The sequence below is a fragment of the Pteropus vampyrus genome, unplaced genomic scaffold, assembly GCF_000151845.1.
Source record: "Pteropus vampyrus isolate Shadow unplaced genomic scaffold, Pvam_2.0 Scaffold25, whole genome shotgun sequence".
Lineage (NCBI taxonomy): Eukaryota > Metazoa > Chordata > Mammalia > Chiroptera > Pteropodidae > Pteropus > Pteropus vampyrus.
This window is the reverse complement of record NW_011888806.1, coordinates 7,508,069-7,533,290: the sequence shown is the minus strand read 5'-3', so window position 1 is coordinate 7,533,290 and position 25,222 is coordinate 7,508,069. Positions and strand designations below refer to the sequence as shown.

Sequence of the window (25,222 nt, the reverse complement as noted above, 5' to 3'; positions counted from 1 at the left end):
TAAGAGGGGAAAAAAGGTTCAACTTAGCACTTATCTGAAAGAATCCAGCATTTCTTATATGAAATCCAACTCAGAACTCCTGTTCAAGTGAAAATAGCAGACTTTTAAAAAATGTGCATAGTCCCTTTTTTAAGATAGAGTATATGATGTGTTTAAATAGTTTACTTCACTAAGAGCAATACCATTTATTTTATTGAATAACTAAAAAATGAAATAGGTAAGAAAATCTTGTTTAAACATAAGGTTAAGATGTATTCAATTTTTCGTTGTCAATTCTTAGTGTCCTAATATCATTTGGGGTGGGAAGCAAAGAACATCTAATTCAAAATTAGATTAATTTCAATTATTTTAAAAAACAACTAGGTAATTTTATAAAGAAAAGAAATTTAAAAATCTTGGGACAATTATTTAATCTTTAAAAGCAAAACAACATATGTAGTTCAGAAATACCACTGTATTTTAAGTCTTAATATTATATACAGAAAATATAAAAATACTAATATAATGGTCACATTTATTGTTAACAGATTATAAAGAGTGTTTGAATGCATTCTAGTAATTAAATGCTAAGACATGACAAACCATAAAAATTGGCATGTTCTGGTATAATCAATACCCAAAGAATAATAATCATGCTAAAGAGACACTTAATGAATCCCTACCTTTTCCCAGTTATGTATTATTTAATTCAATTTTTGTTGGCTAAAATACAGTTATGGTTAAAGTGACCAATGGAATTGGTCCATTCAATGCTCTACACATTTAGGAATGCATCAAATATGGTAGAACCAGCATTAATGGCCATCTGCCACTAGGGGCTTCATGGCCCCTTTTGAGGCAGTTCTGTAGACAAGAGGCAAAGAGCTGTGACATTTACTTATGTAGTGAGATAGATGTAAAAGAGAATGGGTAAGTGGAAGGACAAGTATTAGCAGGAATTAAAGAGTGATAAGGCTGATATAGTTATAGAGACGAGTATAATTATGGTATTCTGAATATTTTTACACTGCTATTTTAATGTAGCAGTATTTTAGATTTTTTTGGTTTATCTTTCAACAAAACATTTCAAGTTTTCATAACATAGTGTCCTGTTGTGTTTTACACATTCTAGTTCATAATTTTTCTACCAACATTACTCACTTATACAAGATATGTTCAAGGATGAAAGAAAACACATATACACACATTACACTAGGCCACTGATTATATCTGGGGCTACCTCCTAAGACCATTTTGAACCTCCTAATCAAACTGTTCAACTATAGCATATGGTTTTCATCATAAATTGCATATCCCACAACAAGCAAAACTTAGCAACAAGGCTGAGTGAAGATGTGGCTTCTGATCATCTGCTAGGCTGTTTGATTGCTGAAGTGACCTACTCTCCTCATCAGCTGTGTTATATACCTACTCAGATTGTGTCTCAGCAAATTTACAAATTATTACATGATCAACTATCTGGATCACATGAGACTAGTCAAATTGATGAACACCATGAGTCATATAGTAATCATATACTATGCAATGTTCATAACTATAAGGTAATCTCAGATTAAAAATGCAAATCTGCTAAGCGAAATAAGTCAGACAGAAAAAATTGAGAACCATATGATTTTACTCATAAGTGATATAAAACAAAGCAACAAACAAGACAGACAAAAACTCATAGACACGGACAACAGTTCAGTAGTTATCAGAGGGGAAGGGGTGATAGATAAGGATAAAGGGGATCACATATATGGTGATGAAAAGAGATTTGACTTTGGGTGGTGAACACAAGGCAATATACAGGTGATTATAGAACTGTACACTTGAATTTTATTAACCAATATCATCCTGATAAATTTATTTTTTTTCATTGTCAAAAAATGATTTACAGAAAAAGGTGAAACTAAAAATAAGAAAATTCTATATTTTGATATAGCAGAGAATAAAGAAACCAAGAGTTAATAAAAAGCATTTAGATTTTTATCAGTTATCCCTCAATCATCATTCTTTTATAATTTATAATCTTTTATGAACTATTTATAAAAGCACATTTCTAAATCCTCTCACAATTCACTAAGAGGAGATGAGAAACCATCAAAATTGCATATAATTATTCTGGCACAAGTAATTAGAAGAAAGTTGAATGAAGGGAGGCTTTAACTGTCTTGTTTATAAACCACATTTATTTACTAGAAGGATTGATTTTTAATATCTTATCTGAAATATATCACAAATTTGGAATCATACTTATACATATAAAATATCTTATTTTAATTATTTTGTGTAAGTGCATTATTTTTTAAATGTGTCTTAAAAAATGCAAATCTATTTTAATTAAATGATATTTATAGAGAAATCAATCTTACATAGCCATTCATGTTCTACTTAGGATAATCTAACTAGCATATTACTTATTTTCTTGACTTTTACCTTTCTATTTCTTTGGTTGTGGCAATCCCCTGAGACAGAGTGTGAGAGAGTAAGCGAGAGAGAACAGATGAAATATAAACTAGTTTATTTGACTGTTTTTAAAAGGTTTGGGAGTGGAAGAGAAAGTAAAGCTAATACAGTAAATCTATTTTAAGGTTATTTTTGGATGCTTTATATCAGTATTATTTCTGAACCCAGTTTTAAATACATTGAACCATAAGTTATAAAATAATTGGCCTATAAATCAGGAAATCAATGTGAAATCATTTTTTAAAAGAAATTTTCATTATAGAGCAAAGAGGTAGGATTGTCTTAAATCTTCCTTCTCCTTGGTAAACATAACCAGCAGCTCAGTGACTGCCATATTTATGACAGTGCCTTGTAATTAGCTGACTCACCTAATAATACTTTATAGCAGAGAAACAGTACCAGCTTTTGTCACCCTGTTACTTGGATGTAGACCTAGTTGCAAAGACTAACACACAATGGGAAGTCTGGGAATAAACTATTTTCAGTTTCACATCTAAAGATTAATCCTCTTCCTCCATTAATAAAAAAAAATACCATTGTATGTGTATTTATATTTGCTTATTATTTTAAGTTTGCATAGATAGGATTATTGAAGACCAGTCCCTTAGATAGTGATTGAATAAGACATCAAAGTGTAAGTGGGTCAACCTGAAAAAGATCTGCTCTTGAGTTGAGCTCAGAAGCAGCCAATCGTTTCCTCTTTGCAAATGCATTGCTACACGGAAGCAAGCCTTAAAACTAGCAACTCAGTAAGGAATCAGTGGAAGTTTAGGCTTTGACAAAGAAAGACATAAGGAGCTGCTTCTACATTTTAGGGAAATGAAGGAATCTGAAAGGCTCCTGGAAAGAGGAAATCTGCTGTCATGATCTTAGTAGGTCAAGGCCCAGGTGTTTGCTTTCAAAAATAGTTGAAAAACTGGTCTTAACTGACATGGAGAAAACACTTCAGGGAAAACAAACTACTCATACAGAAAAGGGATGTGAAGCAGAAAAGAAGAAAATAGCTTTAAGATCAGTAGATATGAAACCCAGGAGAAAAATCTTAAAGAGCAAGATAAAGACGTGTCTTCATCTCAGAAAAGACTAGGAAAGCTATATACAGTAGAGTAAGGTGCATTTGATAACTTGAGGTTTCAGGCGTCTCCTTACTACTGGGAAGAGAGTAAAAGGTTTTCAAGATCTTGAAGAAAAACTCTTCAAGTGTACTTCAGCCTTCCAACTGAAATATCTTTCTTTGTTTTAGCATCCATGTTAGACCAGAGGCACTAAGGGAATGATGCCCCACAGAGTATTTCAGTAGGTGTTACAATTATTCTACTCTATAAAGTCTTTCATCATTAAGCTTTGTCAAGCAAGTTGTGGTTGTTACTTTCTTTTGGTTACTTAGGAAAAGTTTCCCCAAAACCCTTTATTCATGTCTCAACAGATCTGAAATAAAAGGGAATCTACTTACAAGATTATCAAGACAGATAATAGACTGGGTGGATCCTTAGAAGGGCATTCAAATGAAATGTTACTAAAATTCTTAATTTTTTATCTTACTCTGACATGGAATGACGACAATAGCTAAAGTTTATTTAGCGCTTACTCTTTATTAGGTACTGTTCCAAGAGTCTCACATGCAGTATTTGATCTTAAAAAACTAACACTATTACCTATATTTATCAATGAACGGTGATAGTCTGGCTCCAGAGCCAGCACTCTTAGCTATAATGCATATTATTGGTCAAGCTTTTGGGGAAAAAAAAAAAAAAAACTTTCAACTTACTAAAATTATCAAATCAAAGTGCTTACACAAGCTGAAATTAAATTTTTAAAAAATCTCAAAACACAATGTAAAATATTTTATGATTAAATATCTGAGCTGGCTCTATTACTATCAAAAAGTTTATTGCAATTTTTATCAGAAAAAACAAAGGCTAAAAGAATTGTGTATATTCACAAGGGCAAAAAACAGGCAGGATATATTTCTTACCACATGGCTATTAAATCTACAAACACTAAACTGATGAACTTTTTGTTACAGGTGAAATAGCTTATTATGAATTCAATGCATAGCATTTTTCTGGTTTAGACCTTTTCATTAGAGTGTGTTCAAACAGAATAAAGATGATAAAATTGTTCAAAATAAATTGTTCATTTTATTCCTTAAATATGTAATACAAACTAGTTTTTAGCTTTTCAATGTCTTCCTTTTATTTCCTTCCTTCTTTCCTTCCTTCGGCGAGGCAACCCTTGGTTGACCTCATAGATTGCAAGGATCTTGTCAGCTTACGATCCCTTATTTTTTTTATTTTTTACGCCTATAGTACCTGGTCTTCCTAGGTGGTCTCTCATCCAAATACTAACCAGGCCCGACCCTGCTTAGCTTCTGTGATCAGAAGGGATTGGGCTTGTTCAGGGTGGCATGGCTGTAGACAAACTAGATTTTAGAATGGTTTGAAATATCATCACTTGAGTTTCTTTCTTCATTCCATTTGACCAACCAATAAAGCTTTTGCCTGGGTCAGAGGCCTTATTTTCACATGGAAAATAGTAATCTTTCCCAAGCCCCTGCACCAAGTTCATTTTTATTATCACAATAAAACATAATGGTCCATTAAGTCCATAGGGCAAATGTTACACTTAGTCATGATGTTTATTTATTTACCTTGTCTTATTCTATGAGAATTTGAAAAGATTTCCTCATCACAACAAATGAATACCTTTGCTTTGTTTAATGTTGTCTTTTTCTTTCTTTAATTAAGCACTAATTGTTTGTGTTCTTTTAATTACTTTTAAGGCATCCATTAGTTCTGGATTGCATTATTGAACTCAATAAATCAATAAAGAACTCTATATTTAATTTTTCAATTATTCTTCCTTCTTTAATTTAGTTCATTTATATCTCTTTGGTTTTTACTAATGGAAACTCCTGATTTCTGTATCAGAGGGAGAAAAAACAAAGAAAATACAGGATATTCTGTATTTAAGATGATGCAACTCTCTCTATGGCTGCAAAAAGAAGGTGCGGTGTGCGTGTACGTATGCGTGTGTGTGTGAAAACTATATGTTGAGAATGAGTCCTAACTCTGTCACTGGTGAGGAACTCAAACTGTGATTGCACAATCACTCTAAATATTTTGTATCATAGTTCCCTCTCTTCAACAACTATTTTAGTTGTTTGGAAGCCCAGGAGAAAATAAGCTTGTAAGTACATAGGATTTTGTGGCCAACTAACCTTGGCAGATGGTATCTGTGAGATTTTGAGCAATTTAGATGTCTCAACTGGAAAAAAGTAATAATAAAACCTGTCTCAGATTGTTGTATTAAATGAGCTTACATAGAATAGCACATAGTGATCAATGCACAGTCACAATAATATCAAATACTTATTGAGCATCCACCAGGTGCTAGACTGTCTTAAACATTGTGTGATCTAAGTATCCCAATAAATGTATATCATACATATTATCCATCACCATTATATTTTCATCTTATTGCTGATTTTATTTTTATAAAGCTTTCCTTGAAAAAGATTGAAACAAAAAAACTTTTAAGAATGGAAGCATTTATTTCATTGACTAACTCCATTTGACTCTTCAATGAACTTCAGTATTTTGCCTTTCTCAAACTGGTGCTTAGGTCCTCCTCTTTGTTCCCTTTCTCTTGGCCACCTGGGAATACGGCTGAAAACTTTTAGTACTAGATGATAGATGGGCCATGTTGTATCCTGAATACATCCTAGTGACATAGATAAGAAATAAATGCTACAGAACTTTCCGTACAAGTGCAACAAGTACAATGTTCTAATTGTTTTTAACTGAAGACTTATGAGCAGAAGCAGTGTTATATTTAGACCATACCAAGAGTGAGAAATATTCACAGCACCAATACTTGAGGATGCATATATTTTTCTTGATATTTATAATGCTGGTAAAAAAGTACATCTTATTCTTGAAATAACTAGCTTCTCATAATTGAAGCAAAAAAAAGATATATGTTAAAAGCCATGACTTTTCCTTTGTAGACTCTTAGAGTCAATCTCACAAAATGGTCTGTACTGTACTTGTGAAACTCTAGAATGCTATATTAATCAATTATAACAGAAGAAATACAACATTGGGGAAAATATAGAGTACTGAGATCTTAGAAATAACAAATACTAATAGTGTAACATTAGTATATGTGACAATATATCACAACTGTTAACACTATAACTTGCTTCCAAAAATGTTACATTTGTATTTAAGCATCTAAAAAATTTGGGGAGGTAACCATAGACTTAACATTGTTTTATACTAAGAATTGACCTAATAATGATAATTTTTGTGATATTATTTATCAGTAAGTGCCTCCAAATTGTAATAAACTATTAAATAGAAAATGTTGTTTCTCTGCAGTCTCAGAGGTTCTAATATTTTGTTCTGTTATTAAATATATAATCTTATTGCCGATATCAACCTACGCAACTAATCAAAAGAAAGTGATTAGCAGCATAAATCTAATCAGCATGATTATTATATATTGTACATCATATCAAGAATTATGGATTGTACAATGCTGTACAAGGCATTGTCTCTTCACCTCAAGCAACAAGTCTAGATAAATAAGAGACACATAAAGCTGGTAAAACACAAGGTAATAAATGTGATACAGGACATAATAAAGGTAGAAGTAAAATGTTCAGAATGGGGTATGATGACTTCTGGCGCAAGGAAACATCATTAGAACTGGGTTTGAATGTTTTCATGATGACTGAGAACTTCAAGGAGAGGACACATTATCGACAAAAACAGTGGCAGGAAAGTGATTTTGTCTGGCTAGAAAATAAGGTGTAGAGATAGACAAGTGCCCTGATAGCTTTTCAATGAGGAGTTTGAATATTCAAGAATTGTTTTATGTTATCACAAGAAAGAGTTATGTGGTATAAATTTTGTTTTAGGAAGAATGTTTTGGCAATGATGTGCAGAACAGTTTGGGAGGAAGGGAAGCACAGATGGATGAATCATGAGGGTGATCAGTCCCTGCAATAATCCAAGAAGAGGTACTGAGGTGAGTGGAGGGCTGGGAGTGGAAGTGGAACATAGAGATTGGTGTTGTGAGATATCACAAAGGATGAATGGACAGAATACAGCAACTGTGATGAGTCTCAGATTTTATACTACTTGCAAACTAACAAGTTAGCCTGCCAGTTTCATGGATGCAGGCCAAAGATTCAGGGGTCAGAGACAAATTACTTTATTATTCATAATAGAAGTAGTAACCAGAGTCTCATCATTTTCTTGAGCTGATTCCCCAAACTCCAATTCTCACAGGGAAGTTTAGGTGACACCTACACAGCCAGTGGGTTTCATTATAGAAGAGGAATCCATAGTTTAGGGAACCTGAATCTTTTATAGTAGGCAATAAACATGTCTTTCCTTTGCTCCAGAAAGAGACATGCTCTCTAACCAGAAGTATAAGCACAACTGCCGTTTGCTTTAGAAAAAGACACTATTTCTATCTTCCAAGGCTGTTCACTATACAAAAAATCCTTGAAATATAGTCTTAAACAAAAGGCAGTTAGTGTTTTGCTTGTAAAATGTGCAGAAATGTGACACCCTTGGGTCTCCCAACACTTCTTGAATGTGGGCAGATAACACAGGACGAGGGGCAAAAACAGTTAGGTTATGAGTTTGACCAAGAAAATGAAGATTATTATTAGCAATTGAGAAAAAAAAGACAAAGTAGATTTTAGGAACAAAGTCGTTTTTGCTATGTTGAGTCTGGGTGCCCTCCATAAATATATGTTGGAAATATGAGACAAGAGTCAAGACTTCAGAAACAACCTACAAGTAATTTGAGGAGGTTATCAGAGTTCACAAAAGAGAAAAGAGACAAACGAAGGAAAACAATGTAGCATCACATGAAGAACATTCTCAGGGAACAAGCAAGAAAAAGAGGAAAAGCAAAGGCAAAGGCAAATGAAAGATGAAAAACAGCAAGCAACAATGTTTCAGAAGCTAAATGGCCTTTTATTCGTCGTTTGGTGCTGCCAGCCTCAAGCACTGAGAAAGGAAAATGAGGAAGAGAATCACACGTGCACTTTCAGTACTAAGCATTTTATGCATGGAGGATACATACATGTTTAATAAATGATTAAGTTTGTTGAATAGTCCAGAAAAAGTTGGAAAAAGAAGTCAGATTTCAGGGGATAAAGCAATAAAAGCAAGACCATTGAAAACTGTGATGGTGTCAAAATTTTGAAAAGTTGTGAGTGCAGAAAGTTATTGCCGTGACTATTAATTTCGACAGTAATGGGATTTGTGGTGAGTAGACTTTGTTTTGGTGTTTTTTCATTTGTTTATTTTTTTTTTTTTTAAATAACTGGAGAAACTTGTTAATGACTTTAGTGCAAGTAGAGTTTCATGATACCAGGCAGAGAGGGGCTGGTTAATAAAGCAAGATCTCAAATGAGGGATAAAGGGATGGAGTTAAGAACAAAGGTGATGTTTACTCCGGGAGAGGCGAGACACATCAACACACACATAGATCTCTAGATGGAGACGAGGCAACTGAAAGGAGCCTTCAACAGACAGTCTCTATTTTCTCAGTAAAACAAGTAATGAGATCATAAAGATGAAGGTTTTAGGAGTGAGAAAGGCAAGAGAACAAATATATCTATATATAGACTAATCTTGTAGGTGGTTTATCATCCCATTATATTGGTGAGAAACATGAATGTCAGAAAATGCATTTTTGCCTAAAGTTGCAAAGATGATTAATAGTCAAACTAGGTTCCAAACACTATCAGTCTTATGCTGAAGATAAGTTTTTAATTGCTGCTGTGGGGTTGTGGTCTTTAGGGAAGTAGAAAAGTTTTATAATGAACTCTGTGAAAAATAAGATAAAATATTATAAAGAAAAAAAACTGTGGAGAAGCAATGAGTGACAAGAGGAATCTGGGCATCACCGATTTTTAATTGAACCAGCCAGTCCAATATCCTGATTTTTCCTTAGCAGACAAAGGATTTAGCTTAAATTTTGACTTTTTCACATGGAGTGATTTCATTGTGAACTATTTTACAGCAACAGTGTAATAGTGTTCAACAGATAAAGAAGAAAAACAAAACAAAACACTGCTTCAGAGAGTTCTACCGCCAGAGTTTTTCCTCTAGGGTGACTTTTCTAAGCCTCACAGCTGGTTTGTAAACAAATAATTTTGGTGGCCCAGTTAAGTTACATTAACTAAAAGGCAACTATAAAGCATATATACAATATTGCATTTGTATAGGAAACCATCTTCTATTCAATCAAATTCCTAAGTCATACGATAAATTTTAAAAAATAATTCCAAGTATTTGGAAACAAGAAAAAAGTCACTTTGACACAAAATTGACACATGTAAAGGAGACTGCATAATGCATTTTGAAATGAGATTAAAAAATTGAAATTTAATCTTAGATATTAAAAACAATTTGATATAAACCTAATTATTCTGAATGAATATGTTTGTTTTATAATCTTTCTATACAAACTTTTATTGTTTTGTTTACCCTCATTTTAGATACCTCTTACTTTTGTTTAATTTTTATATCTCTGAATTTTAAGTCTAGGGAACTAGTCAATCTTCTCTAGCCATAACTTTTCCACTGCTGGCATTATTTTTTGAAGCTGTGGCTTCTCTATCTCATTTTTCATATCTCATATCATAATTTGGTGTAGAGTACTCATGCATCCCATCTCTATGGAAACCAAGACGTAGGCAGCACAAAGATGATTTTATTAGAAAGTCCACCAGAGCAGAAGAGCCAGTACACACATTTACTTTCCTAGCAGATTCAGCAAATTTAACCTGGGAAAGAATGTCTGCCTCTGTCGAATTTTCCTAGGCAAATGGAATATTTGAAATCCATTGAATGTTTCAAACAAAACAAAAGCCAACTGATAGCACCGTGTTGGTGTTCTCATAGGTGTATGTCCAGAAAATAGCAGGTTGGAGCTTCTCTATGATTGTTATTACAGCATAACAAATTCCTGTTCAGATTTGACAATCCAATCTTTTTAAACCTATGTATCATCATCACCATAGCATAATTATTATCAACTATAAAATAACTATTACTTCATAAGAACTTAAAATCTTTGTGTATAGATAAAAGCAGTTCCTGCCCATCATTCCCTTTCTCTCTGGGACAGGGGACTTAGTCACATCAAAAGAGCAAGTGTGACAACCACAATGACCAAGTAAATAAATATTTTCATAAAAAGAAAAATATAAACATGTTAATTTAGGAAAAAGGCAACATGATATGATAGAGTATCGCTAGTTATAAAACTTGAAGCCACTTTCAATCTTTATTCAAAAATAATGCCAGCAGCGGCATTATTTAAGTTATAACTTAATAGATTGTATTTCATCTACATATGTATAAGACTTTCAAAATACATATTCCCAACAGTTACCCATGTGTTGTGAAACAAGTATTTAGTGAGTACCTAAATCCAAAAGCTTAGATCTTTAGTTTTATTTTGTTCACAACCTAGCACAATATGTGTTGAATGAGTTAATAAACTAATTAACAAGATCGACGTGAGTTAGTTTTAATCATATTCAGAACAGAAATCATTTCCATAAACCATTTAAAGATGAACCTGCACATCCATTAACCCTAAATCTCTAACCGATGTCCCAATTTCACTATTAGCTATTCAGCCTTGGGTGTTAAGGTCTGCTCTCTCCTTTGGTCCTCTCTTTAAATGTCACAGCTATTTCTGGCAGGTAAGACAACTGCTGTGGTTAGTGTGAACACATACACCAAAGCACCTGAGAGAAAAGGCTGCCAAAATAGGGAAATAACTCAGGAAAAAAGGAGAGGGAGCTGAAAATATAACATCTATGCATTTGCATATTTATAATCTATTTTATATGTCAGGCATTTAAAAAATATAAGTTGTTTAGAAAATAGACTTTTGCCTTTGCTAGTTAACAATGTCGCCACAATACTAAGCAGTGTCCTTGCTCAGTATCACAAAGGACAATTTAGAATTGAGAGCTCAATCTCTAAGGACCAAGGATGGTTTAGACACTCTATCTTGAGGCATACTAAGGAGATTGAGTTTATCGTTTCCAGAAAACACTGCCATTATTCAAGGGAGAGAAAGAGCTTATGGAAGATTTTTAAAAAGATTTTGAAAAATCATGCAGGCAAACTGGCATTTAACAAAAACAAAATATCTTTATACAGTTTTATGTAGTTTCTGAATAAATTTATAAATCCCAGAAATTCACCAGAACACTTAATTTTTTTTTAATTGCAGTGGGAGAAATTGAATATTATTTGGACTGTTAATTGTGAAATTAAGCAAAAGGGAAGTTTTGTTAATGGGTGGTTTTAATATTCATGAATATAATGGTTCAGTATTTTCTCTAATGTTTCCAGTAAGACCACTAATTAATGATCATTTTCACAAATAGAACATATCATTCTTTGCCAGGAGTTCACTTCTTATTGTGAATATTTTATCATTCTACTTCACATATCTTCATTTCTACCCCCAAATTTCTTAATTTTCTTTTCATTCAGTCCTCTTATTCTCACTATGAGATTTCTTTTAAAGCCTGGTTTACTATACTGAAATCCTCCAAGTGTGAATCAGTAATATCTTCATTTCTAGGGATCCATCTGATATTAGGTTGACTTTGTGAAGCATAACCATTGACATGAAAGAAAATATTTTTAAAATAACATTATTATTTTGACTGAAAACGAGAGGTCAAATTTTGCAGGGTGTTTTGCATCTTGAAAATCTTCCTGCTGTAATTATCTGAAGCCCTAGGCTAGATAATTATTAAGGGACTCTTGCGATTGTCCCTCTTCTCTACAAAGATCACCACGTTAATTAAGAGAGGATCACTGGAGACGGTTGCTGTTCTGCATCTTTAAGTAGTTTTAGTTATTCATCTTCAAAAGAGAAAAAATGCCTAAGAAAAATTTTCTAATATACAGATATTCTCAAAAAGGTCTCTGGTATGTGCCTTAATTTTATTTCTGCACATTTTTAAAATTATGAATTTTGCACATATATTATAACCTGTAATATGCTTATCTGATTTCGATTGAGCTAGTAAAGAAATGTAAATCAGGTGCTTGCTGTGATAAAGATGCTAAAGTTATATTTACACTATATCACACTCAAAGGTGTAAAAGCTTAGGAAGACAAGAAGCAAACTGATAACTGATTAGTCTGAGAGAGGTACAAATCCACTTAGAGGCACCTTCTTGGGTTAATGTGGTGATGGAAGAACCAGGCTCCTGGCTACAGGAATGCCAACCAAGGTATATATCTACTCCTAGACTTTGGAAGATGTCTTATTACATCGTGTTGTATTAAAAATTAAAATACAAACAAAAGCAAGCAAACCGAGTAATGAGAATTTCCTTAATTACCTTTTTCTAAGGACAACTCACATGCCCACTAGAAAAGAAGGGATCTGACAGGATCCTAAAAAGTCATAGTCAAAGGATGACCCAAAAGTCTCCACTGTATCTTTAGATCCTAGAACAATGCATGCACCTAGTCAATGCTTTGTAAATATTCATTGAATGACTGCAACTCTTTTATGGATTCTTCCATGATCTCCATTAGAGCTGTCTATTGTATGTGCTTCCCTAAACATTCACCCCCATGGATCCAGTTCAGCATAAACTGCAGTGTTTTGAGATTACTGGTGTAAGTGAATATCCTCAACTGGGTTGTGTGTTCCTAACAGGAGGGATAACATATTCATCTCTGTCTTCTACAGTTCTTTGCCTAGTGCCTAGCAAATAATTCCAAGTAAAAATGAAACAAAAATTAATGAATAAATGTATACAAGACACCAGACAAAAAAAACAGAAAATCAAGTTACTAAAAAAATTAACTCAATTGAATTGTTTTTAAATAGGAGTCCCTCAGTGATTTATAGCAGAAATTAGGATTCAGATCCAAGTAAAATCGATACTATTGCCCCATGAAGATATCATATCACAATTTGTTGTATAATAGCTAAAAATTTTTGATATTAATTTTATACCACATTTTAAGTTTTTTTTTTTAATTATCTGCTTTTTTCTGTATAGCTTATTATAGAGCATTAAGACCAATATGCATGGGCATCACCTGAGGTAGTCATTATAAATGCACATTCTCAGGCTTTATTCCTTAACTACTTAATCAGAATCTTTGGAGTGAACCAACAGGAATTCTAATTTTAAAAATAATCTCTTTGGGTGATTTGTAGAGATTAAAAGTTACTTTTTTTTATCTGTTGTTACAAAATTTTACATATGCAATTCTTTTTCTGAGAAAAGAATAAGTTCTCTGGAGGAAAGAGATAAGCAATCAGCTTTCCTGAGAGCATACACTTTTAGAAAACTCCTGATCCTTGAGACTCTATCATCCAAGGCAGTGAGAGTGACCTCCACCCCTAACTCTTATTCCATTGCAAAAGAAGCTCCCAAACCCCATTAAGTTTGGTCTATTTTCTATTACAGGTGTTATCTATGGGACTTTCACAGCAGCATAGAAATCTGGATAAAGAAGGAATGCACAAAACTTAAAATACTTAATAAAAAAGAGTGGTCTTTAAGAATTACCAAAAATATGAATAAATATAAACAATGTTTAAATCTAAAGTGTCTTGACTATAAAATAAAAGCATAGGTTAGAAATAATGGTAGCTAATTTTTTTTGTAGATTTACTAATTTTTAGATACTCATTAGAAGCCTTTACCCTGATCATAGGATGTAGATACTAGAATGAAATCCACTCTACAGGCATAAGTAATCTACCCCAATTCTCTCAGCAGCGGGAAGAGGAAGCAGGAAGCTTGACTCTGGAAATTATGCTCTGAAATTTCATGCTACATTACCTCTTAGGGATATATGCATACGATGGTGTTGTTTATGTTAAAAATATCTGCCAATGTTTACCTTATTGGTTGGAATTCCAAGCAAATGAAAAAAAATATTTGTACCTCCTAAACAATTAAAATTTTAGTGGAATTCATTAACAGTCGGCATCTGTGTACTACTGCAGTACATTTAAAGTGTGACAATTAGGTGGGAACTTTTATAACTGTACAATTCAAATACAAGCACAAAAAATATTGAAGAAAAAACACTCTCCATTCAACAACTATTCATAAGCCTCTAGTTTCCTCCGGATTTGACTTTAAGTCTGGCCACATTTTTTAGAAATTAATATCTGCTAACTTCTATTAAAGGGTTTAGGAAAAAAAGATTGACTACAATGCAAGCAATAGTTATAATACTGTTTCATTTTCTCTAGAGCATACCACCTGCTTTAAAATCAGTTAATAACTCAGTATGTTTTGACTGGTTAAAATACATAAATATATGTGTAAATATACATAAATACACATGCGCATGTCATGGACTAGAATGCTTCCTTGGAGGTGGTTTTGGGGGCTTATATGATGTCTGTTATTTAAAAATTTCATAACACACTCAGGAAAAAAATGTTTAAAACTTGGAAATAAAGATTACTACTTGTCCTGTAAATGTTACTTTTAACAGGCTCATTCAATGATTATTAAATTATAAAAAACATCTGAATTAGACTTTGCTATTAACTATTTGATTAGAGCCCAAACACTTTGAAGTAGTATGTTAAATTGTAGAATTTTCTCCAATAGAAAATGTAATTATACATAATTAACTTTATGTTTACAGTTAACTTTACAAAGGTTAAAGTCATTGGCCAGTAAAATGTTAACAAGTTTTGTATCAGCCATTTCATTTCAGAATTCCTTGACTCACTGCTTCTATTCATCTTTATTTCTCAAATTCTTTGAATGTCTTATCAGCTTACTTTTTTCCATATTAATTAGTTGAATACAATCTTTTAAATATGTTCATCTTATTATTGTATGAAAATCATAAGTGTTTACTTTTTGAAAAACATACTTTAACACACTGTAGAAAGACTAGTTGCTAAGTTGAACTGAAGCATTGTTGAAATCATGTTTTCTAATTTTAGTTTTACATTCTATGCAATTTTAGATTGTTTAAAAACTCAGAAAATGTTTAGGCTCGTATTTATAGTCTTCTTAAGCAATATAATCTATTATCTAGGTAAGTAAACTTCTTTGAAAACTTTCATACTTAAATGTAAATATATAAAAAAGTTAGAACTATTTTCCAGATCTAAGACATATTTAATAAAATGACTTCTAAATAGGAAACTCAACAAGAAGATTAGGTGGATTTTTTTAAAACATACATCCCATGGGATGTTGCTGTTAATGAGTACAAATCCACTTAGAGGCACCTTCTTGGGTTAATGTGGTGATGGAAGAACCAGGCTCCTGGCTACAGGAATGCCAACCAAGGTATATCTCTACTCCTAGACTTTGGAAGATGTCTTATTACATCGTGTTGTATTAAAAATTAAAATACAAACAAAAGCAAGCAAACCGAGTAATGAGAATTTCCTTAATTACCTTTTTCTAAGGACAACTCACATGCCCACTAGAAAAGAAGGGATCTGACAGGATCCTAAAAAGTCATAGTCAAAGGATGACCCAAAAGTCTCCACCATATCTTTAGATCCTAGAACAGTGCATGCACCTAGTCAATGCTTTGTAAATATTCATTGAATGACTGCAACTCTTTTATGGATTCTTCCATGATCTCCATTAGAGCTGTCTATTGTATGTGCTTCCCTAAACATTCACCCCCATGGATCCAGTTCAGCATAAACTGCAGTGTTTTGAGATTACTGGTGTAAGTGAATATCCTCAACTGGGTTGTGTGTTCCTAACAGGAGGGATAACATATTCATCTCTGTCTTCTACAGTTCTTTGCCTAGTGCCTAGCAAATAATTCCAAGTAAAAATGAAACAAAAATTAATGAATAAATGTATACAAGACACCAGACAAAAAAACAGAAAATCAAGTTACTAAAAAAATTAACTCAATTGAATTGTTTTTAAATAGGAGTCCCTCAGTGATTTATAGCAGAAATTAGGATTCAGATCCAAGTAAAATCGATACTATTGCCCCATGAAGATATCATATCACAATTTGTTGTATAATAGCTAAAAATTTTTGATATTAATTTTATACCACATTTTAAGTTTTTTTTTTTAATTATCTGCTTTTTTCTGTATAGCTTATTATAGAGCATTAAGACCAATATGCATGGGCATCACCTGAGGTAGTCATTATAAATGCACATTCTCAGGCTTTATTCCTTAACTACTTAATCAGAATCTTTGGAGTGAACCAACAGGAATTCTAATTTTAAAAATAATCTCTTTGGGTGATTTGTAGAGATTAAAAGTTACTTTTTTTTATCTGTTGTTACAAAATTTTACATATGCAATTCTTTTTCTGAGAAAAGAATAAGTTCTCTGGAGGAAAGAGATAAGCAATCAGCTTTCCTGAGAGCATACACTTTTAGAAAACTCCTGATCCTTGAGACTCTATCATCCAAGGCAGTGAGAGTGACCTCCACCCCTAACTCTTATTCCATTGCAAAAGAAGCTCCCAAACCCCATTAAGTTTGGTCTATTTTCTATTACAGGTGTTATCTATGGGACTTTCACAGCAGCATAGAAATCTGGATAAAGAAGGAATGCACAAAACTTAAAATACTTAATAAAAAAGAGTGGTCTTTAAGAATTACCAAAAATATGAATAAATATAAACAATGTTTAAATCTAAAGTGTCTTGACTATAAAATAAAAGCATAGGTTAGAAATAATGGTAGCTAATTTTTTTTGTAGATTTACTAATTTTTAGATACTCATTAGAAGCCTTTACCCTGATCATAGGATGTAGATACTAGAATGAAATCCACTCTACAGGCATAAGTAATCTACCCCAATTCTCTCAGCAGCGGGAAGAGGAAGCAGGAAGCTTGACTCTGGAAATTATGCTCTGAAATTTCATGCTACATTACCTCTTAGGGATATATGCATACGATGGTGTTGTTTATGTTAAAAATATCTGCCAATGTTTACCTTATTGGTTGGAATTCCAAGCAAATGAAAAAAAATATTTGTACCTCCTAAACAATTAAAATTTTAGTGGAATTCATTAACAGTCGGCATCTGTGTACTACTGCAGTACATTTAAAGTGTGACAATTAGGTGGGAACTTTTATAACTGTACAATTCAAATACAAGCACAAAAAATATTGAAGAAAAAACACTCTCCATTCAACAACTATTCATAAGCCTCTAGTTTCCTCCGGATTTGACTTTAAGTCTGGCCACATTTTTTAGAAATTAATATCTGCTAACTTCTATTAAAGGGTTTAGGAAAAAAAGATTGACTACAATGCAAGCAATAGTTATAATACTGTTTCATTTTCTCTAGAGCATACCACCTGCTTTAAAATCAGTTAATAACTCAGTATGTTTTGACTGGTTAAAATACATAAATATATGTGTAAATATACATAAATACACATGCGCATGTCATGGACTAGAATGCTTCCTTGGAGGTGGTTTTGGGGGCTTATATGATGTCTGTTATTTAAAAATTTCATAACACACTCAGGAAAAAAATGTTTAAAACTTGGAAATAAAGATTACTACTTGTCCTGTAAATGTTACTTTTAACAGGCTCATTCAATGATTATTAAATTATAAAAAACATCTGAATTAGACTTTGCTATTAACTATTTGATTAGAGCCCAAACACTTTGAAGTAGTATGTTAAATTGTAGAATTTTCTCCAATAGAAAATGTAATTATACATAATTAACTTTATGTTTACAGTTAACTTTACAAAGGTTAAAGTCATTGGCCAGTAAAATGTTAACAAGTTTTGTATCAGCCATTTCATTTCAGAATTCCTTGACTCACTGCTTCTATTCATCTTTATTTCTCAAATTCTTTGAATGTCTTATCAGCTTACTTTTTTCCATATTAATTAGTTGAATACAATCTTTTAAATATGTTCATCTTATTATTGTATGAAAATCATAAGTGTTTACTTTTTGAAAAACATACTTTAACACACTGTAGAAAGACTAGTTGCTAAGTTGAACTGAAGCATTGTTGAAATCATGTTTTCTAATTTTAGTTTTAACATTCTATGCAATTTTAGATTGTTTAAAAACTCAGAAAATGTTTAGGCTCGTATTTATAGTCTTCTTAAGCAATATAATCTATTATCTAGGTAAGTAAACTTCTTTGAAAACTTTCATACTTAAATGTAAATATATAAAAAAGTTAGAACTATTTTCCAGATCTAAGACATATTTAATAAAATGACTTCTAAATAGGAAACTCAACAAGAAGATTAGGTGGATTTTTTTAAAACATACATCCCATGGGATGTTGCTGTTAATGACTTGTATAAATTATATTGTCTCTATATCCATTATTATTTGGGTGCACCACATACTTTGGTGGTTTCAGAGAAAGCATGTATCTTAACCTAAGCATCTTTTATGAAGAGTACAGGATCGCATGCCAAAATATGAACAAGAACAATGGCTACCCATCCAATTAAGTGGCATTAGAAGGACAAAAGCCAGAGGCTCTAAAACAATGAAGGAGTCTGACCATTGAGGAATCTCTGGGGAAGCGGCTGCTTTTTCAAAAGCTTTTCATATAGAGTATCTGTTCGCTGTCCTATACAGATGAAGTTGACTCCTCAGATAACTCACTCTCTCCCTCCACTCCTCAGTCTACATACGAACCCAAGAGATTAATTAACACTTGTTCCAGGAAAAAACACAGACAATAGCATCCGACATTAGAATAGTCCTTTGTGAATAAATATAAAACTTAAGGAGGGGGAGGGAGAAATTCTGAGAGAGGAAGAAAAGCATTTGACTTTATTGCTTAAAGCCAAAAGAAATTGGTATATATGGTAACAGTATGAACAAAACAGACACAAAAAGTAGGAACAAAAGAATAAAAGTTTGTACTCAGTGTCTACTGTATTTGTGGGAATGGTGTGTTATCTTAAGAGGCTTACATAAAATGAAAATCATACCTAAAATATCTACTATTATAGCATGCTCTTGGGATCTGAGGACTTTCAACAAATGAATGATTGTGATGCTACTGGCAGGCACATAAAGGTATAGATAGAAAGCGATTCCTTTTATACATAGTATGAATCACTTTATATAACATAGATATAATTTGTTTTACAAAACAAAATACAGTCAGATTTCAAATATCTCTACTCTGGAATGGACAGTTGACAGTTTCCTTGGTTTGTTTTTTGCCTGTTTGTTTTTTTTTGTTTGTTTGTTTGTTTTTGAAGAAAGCTGTGGGAGCAAATACTTCTGAGAACTTGGCTGAATCTGAACTCATTTCAAAAGTAAATTCTACATTCATTCTTGAGTGATGACTCTGGGAGCTCTCAAGACCTAGCAGTTACAATCTTTCTATTTACAGAGTCACTTTTCTAGCATTTCTTCTCACTTGCATTCCAAGATTAAAAACATGCATTCATTATTTCACTAGGTATTGAGATGTTTCCCATTAGTGAGTTGCATTCATGCAATAAAACCCACATTTAGCAATATTTCCCCATAAACCTTGATATTCATATACTCATGTATGCTTACATTTATGTTGATTTAAAGTTTTCACATTGTGAAAATGAATGTAGATGCATTTTGTGACCAAAATCATCACCACAGTTCTATTGTTGCTCCTTATTTCTTGTATAATTTGTGTTACATATTATAATAACACAAATAGGACAATGTTAACCACCACCATATAAAACTTTAATGCTTTCCCGCAAGCCTATACATAAAATCCAAATTTCTTACTATAATTTATAATCTGAAATAGTTTGTCTACATCTACAACCTCTGTCTCTCCCTTTTTATCTCACACTCACTATATTTTAGCTTCTCAGCTTCTTTCATGCCATCAAAAACACTAGGTTCTCCCACCCTCGGGGCCTTCACATGTGAGCTTGTTCTGCTTTAGATACTTCTGCTTTATACTCTAATCACCCTGTCCCCAAAATTCCACCTTTCATCACACGGTTAGCCTCTTCTCACCCTTCTAAACACAATTTAAATGTGACCTTCCTGTATAAACTTTCCATAAATTGGACTGTCTGACTGAATCTAAACGGCTAATGGGTTTTTGTTTTCGTTATATGTTTTCTATGCATCTATTTTATGCTGCATTGCTTGGAATAAAATGAGAGAGAGTTTGTCTCATAAAAATGAAGTACTGGTGTAGAGGTATGAGAGGGGAAATAGTGTCTGATCCCCAGCTTGGCTGAAGACATCTTAAGGAGGATTAGGAGTGATGGGGAGGGGGGGGAGGGGTTGGACGAATGGAGGGAGAGAGAGAACTGCAGCAAATGCTGATGGCACTGTTTTGATCGAGGTAATTGGAGTACTCAGGGCACAAGAAGCAAGGTCACTGACAAGGGTGGCAGTGGCATGATTCCTCACTTAGTAACTCGAGGGCAGCAGATTTCAAAAAGGAAGCAGACGCAAGTGAGCAGACTTGTTCTTGAGCACATGTGAGATACCCATGGAGACTGCAATAGATTACTGGGGAGACTGAGGGGAGGTTTAGGCCTGGCAGATGGAGTTTTGCAATGCAAGGGAATCATGTTTGTCCTCAGTGTGGCAGGTGTTAAGATTTTTAAGTAATGGCCTCTGGGATGGTCACAGTCAGTGATATTAAACCAGAAAACAACATCCAGGGATTATCAAAAGCCATGAATCCATCTCAGTGTCTTATCACACACTCAGGTAGTGCTTTTCCCTTTTCTCATAGCTACTTAATGGATACTGGCAAGCTGTCAAATATAAAAACAAGGAAGTGAAGATAAATGATGCTCCCCAAATTTAAGGTGAGTCATCAGTCAGATCTGGCATCGTCAGGAAACTTAATCTGTTTTCTAACTAGCTTTATTTTAGCACAGCCATAAATCTAGCTGTAATTAGTCTCTAACTCCAATGACTCAATACATTTAAGCATTTCATTTGATTCTCAACTGTGAAAAATTGCAACTGATTTGACAATACTGATATGCTCTCGCTTGCATGCATATGATGCTGTCACTACAACATGTGCTTTCAGCATGTTTTTTCTCTTGTGATACTGATCTTACCACAAACCATCTTATCTCTCTCCTAGTCCTCTATAAGTCTTAGTGTGCACTTTAGAGGCAAGTGAATATGGTAGTTTATGGCCAGTGATTAGATTTCCCCCAGTATGAAACACAATTAGCTGTATAGAAATTGAACAGAGCATGGGAACAATTTTTTAAAAAATTAATCCACCTACTTAAAATATCACCTCAGTCAATGAAGAAACTATATATGTTCTTAACTGATAATAAAGATTATTTTTACCTGGGATATAAGTCAAATTACTTTTTTAATCGCTAGGATCACCATTTAAAAGAGATTGGTAAATGTTTACTTTTTAATCTGGAAATGAATTAAACAAATAATATTCTATATTTAAATCACATTTAACATGTTTTAAAATAAATAGTAATTTTTTTTACATTTTAAAAATGTATTTGATATTTTGGGTATTCCCTAACATGATCGAGATTTTCATTTCTCCAAGGATTTTTATTCACCCACATATTCAAAATATCAAGGCTTTGTAAGGTTTTATCAAGTACTAATTTAACATCTTGGGTCTTATTAACTTGTAAAGGTGATAATAATGAGATTCAAAGAAGCATCATCATCTGTGGACAGCTTTATTTTCAGATTCCAAGAAAACTATTAAAACATTTATAGCACTGAGAGTGAATCAGACCAATGTATGAACTCACTTTTGTGGCCATATTGTATAGCAGTAGGGGGGTTACAGTAATAAAGTTCAGTCATCCATTTCATCTCCAATTAAAGCTCAGGCAACTGCAATTTATGGTTATGGTGATAAATTTCAAAAACGATGCTCTATGAGTAGACTCATGTTAAAAATTATTCACTGAAACTAAAAAGTAACCTACTCTGAAAATAAAAAGATACAGATACACAGATGAAAAAGAAATTAATTTGGAAAATTCTGAATGCATGTTTTCAATATAATTATCATGAAATGCAAATAGAAAATAAACTTAGCATACATTTATTAACATTATGCTTTCATTCATCAGTTCTACTCAGTAAGGCAAATATATGAATTCACCACCACAAAGTATAATCTATATGATCACAGGGTAAATTTTTTTATGATTATTAGTGTGTGAAAAGTGTGAATATTTATTTTTCATAATTTTAAATTATTAAATACATTTAACAGAAACAGAAATATTACTTTACCAATAGTTTGAAATCTTAAATGCGTATATGACCTCAAAACATACAATGTGAATTTGTCCAGAAAATAAAAGCTTTGAAAGAATTTAAGCTTAAATATTCTCCTAAATGCTTTGTGAAACTTAAGATAAAATATAGTCCTTCAGAGCTCTTGACAAAAGGGTATAAAAAGAGGCAAAGATGTTTATAGAGTTCAGGGAAAATTGAAATATGGCCCTTGTCATATATTCCTTATATTTTTAAAGAATAAACAGTAGATAGATTTCCAGGGAGTCTACACAATTGCTAAAATAATTGGATACAAATGTGAAATGCAGGGTCTACTACCTTATTATTATTTTCAAAGGCAAATTAAAAGCAACACTATATATATATATATATATATATTTAAAGTACTCAATTCTAAATGAATATTATAGGAAACTTAGATGTATAAGAATACATTTTAAATGCCCTAGATGACATACAATATAAAAATATATTTAGGATTCATGCGTTTGTTTTTGTTTCAAGTGTAATTATCTGGAATTTTCAATACCCTCCCTCTTTTACCTGTTTTATCTTGATATTCAGCAAATGGGTAAACAAAAACTTAAATGGAATAACTACAAAGAATCATTAAATAAATCAGTAATTGAGATAGAAATTTTATGTATTATTTGGACTTATAAACTAAAGTTCTAATAATAAACAAGGTTTTATTCAAATAATTGTTTCTGTCATCCTTAGAGGCAATCAGCAACTCAAAATAGTGAATTACATCCAAATAAACGATGTTTTTGTATAGACATTTGTTCTTTTTGCTAATTATTTATTCTCCAAATATCTTTTAGGCACCAGTTACAAAGATGGCCAGAAATATAAGTTCTGTGTATATAATAAAGAAAGGCAGGCAGTCATTGAATGAGATCAGGAGTATAATACCAGAAAAATATTTTATCTTGAAGCTAAGGCACTCTGGACTAGATATATAGTTGGCCCTCTGTATCCGAGGGTCTGCATCCATAGAATCAACCAATTGATTGATCAATAATATTCAGAAAGATTGCAATTAAAAAGCGGTCATGCTTTCTAAACGTTGGTGTTGGCAATGTTATCTTTAAAAAAATGTACATATGTGAAAAATCTCATTCATAATAATGTCAGATAAATCATCCTAACTTCTATTATTTGCTGTATCAGTTGTTCAAGATATGACCAAGGCAAAGATTCAGTGAAACAGTATTTCTTATACATTGCAAAGTAATTTGACAATGTACAATACAGCAAGATCTATGGTAAGACCGGTAGAACCTCTATATTAAGAAAATAAAATTAAATATGAGGGGAAGCTTTGTGGATAATTTCTTGCTGCAGCAAGACATACAGATGGACAACAGACCTATGAAAAGATGCTCAACATCACTAATCAGCAGGAAAATGCAAATCAAAATCACAATGAGATACCACCTCACACTAGGCATAACGGCTATTATTAGAAAGTCAACAAATAACACGTGTTGGCAAGGATGTGGAGAAAATGGAACCCTTGTGCATTGTTGGTGGGATTGCAAACTGGTGCAGCTCCTGTGGAAAACAGTATGGAGATGCCTCAAAATCTAAAAATAGATCTACCATATGACCCAGGAATTCCACTTCTGGGTATTTATCCAAAGAAAACAAAAACACTAATTTGAAAAGATATATGCACCCCTATGTTTATTGCAGCATTATTTATGATAGCCAAGATATGGAAGCAACTTAGGTGTCCATCAATAGATGAATGGATAAAGAAGATGTGAAATACACACACACACGCACACGCACGCACGCACGCACGCACACACACACACACACACGCACACACAGAATATTATGCAGCAATAAAAAGGAATGAAATCTTGCCATTCGTGAAAACATGGATGTATAGAAGGTATTATGCTAAGTTTGCAGTCCTTAAATACTTCTCACATGTACACTGGGGGTTTGGTTTATTACTAGTTTCAGCATCTATAAAATTCTATAAGGAATACATGCATAGTGCAATATATCAGAGAAAAACAATGTTATCTTTAAGGAAAAACGTGTTGAGTTTTGAGAGGTTAGAATTTACTGTTCTGTGTCACTTTTAAGGTGTGTTTGACTCAAACTGACAGCTTGGTTTAAAATACACCTTAACACAATGTTGATTTTAAAGCAGGAAAACCTGATATGAAATTTGTTGGAGCTGACCATCGTACCTATTATAGTCAAAAATGTTTATGGAAAGAGGAAGATTTGAAATTTAGGTATTAGAATAACTATCATAGCAAACCCCTAAACAGTTGAGTTAAAATTGAATTTGTCAATTCTATTATCGAATATTCTATTATAAAAAAATTCTAAATGTTAGATAATTTAAAACTACAATAAAACTTATTTCATAAAACTGCTAATTATCTAATATATGCATTGTTTTCAGTGTCTTTGAAACTGTAAACTCTGCCAGTGTGACTAGCAGATGATGAGCAGGTGGCCTGTGTGATATTATCAATTACA

The 25,222-nt window shown here is 32.7% G+C and overlaps 1 protein-coding gene and 1 pseudogene across 6 annotated transcripts in view; both read right to left on the bottom strand.

Moving 5' to 3' along the window:
* The window catches only part of SNCA (synuclein alpha), a 110,091-nt gene that overhangs the window by 12,567 nt on the left and 72,302 nt on the right, over nt 1–25,222 (bottom strand). The window lies entirely within an intron of this gene.
* LOC111737313 lies at nt 4,749–4,867 on the bottom strand (annotated as a pseudogene).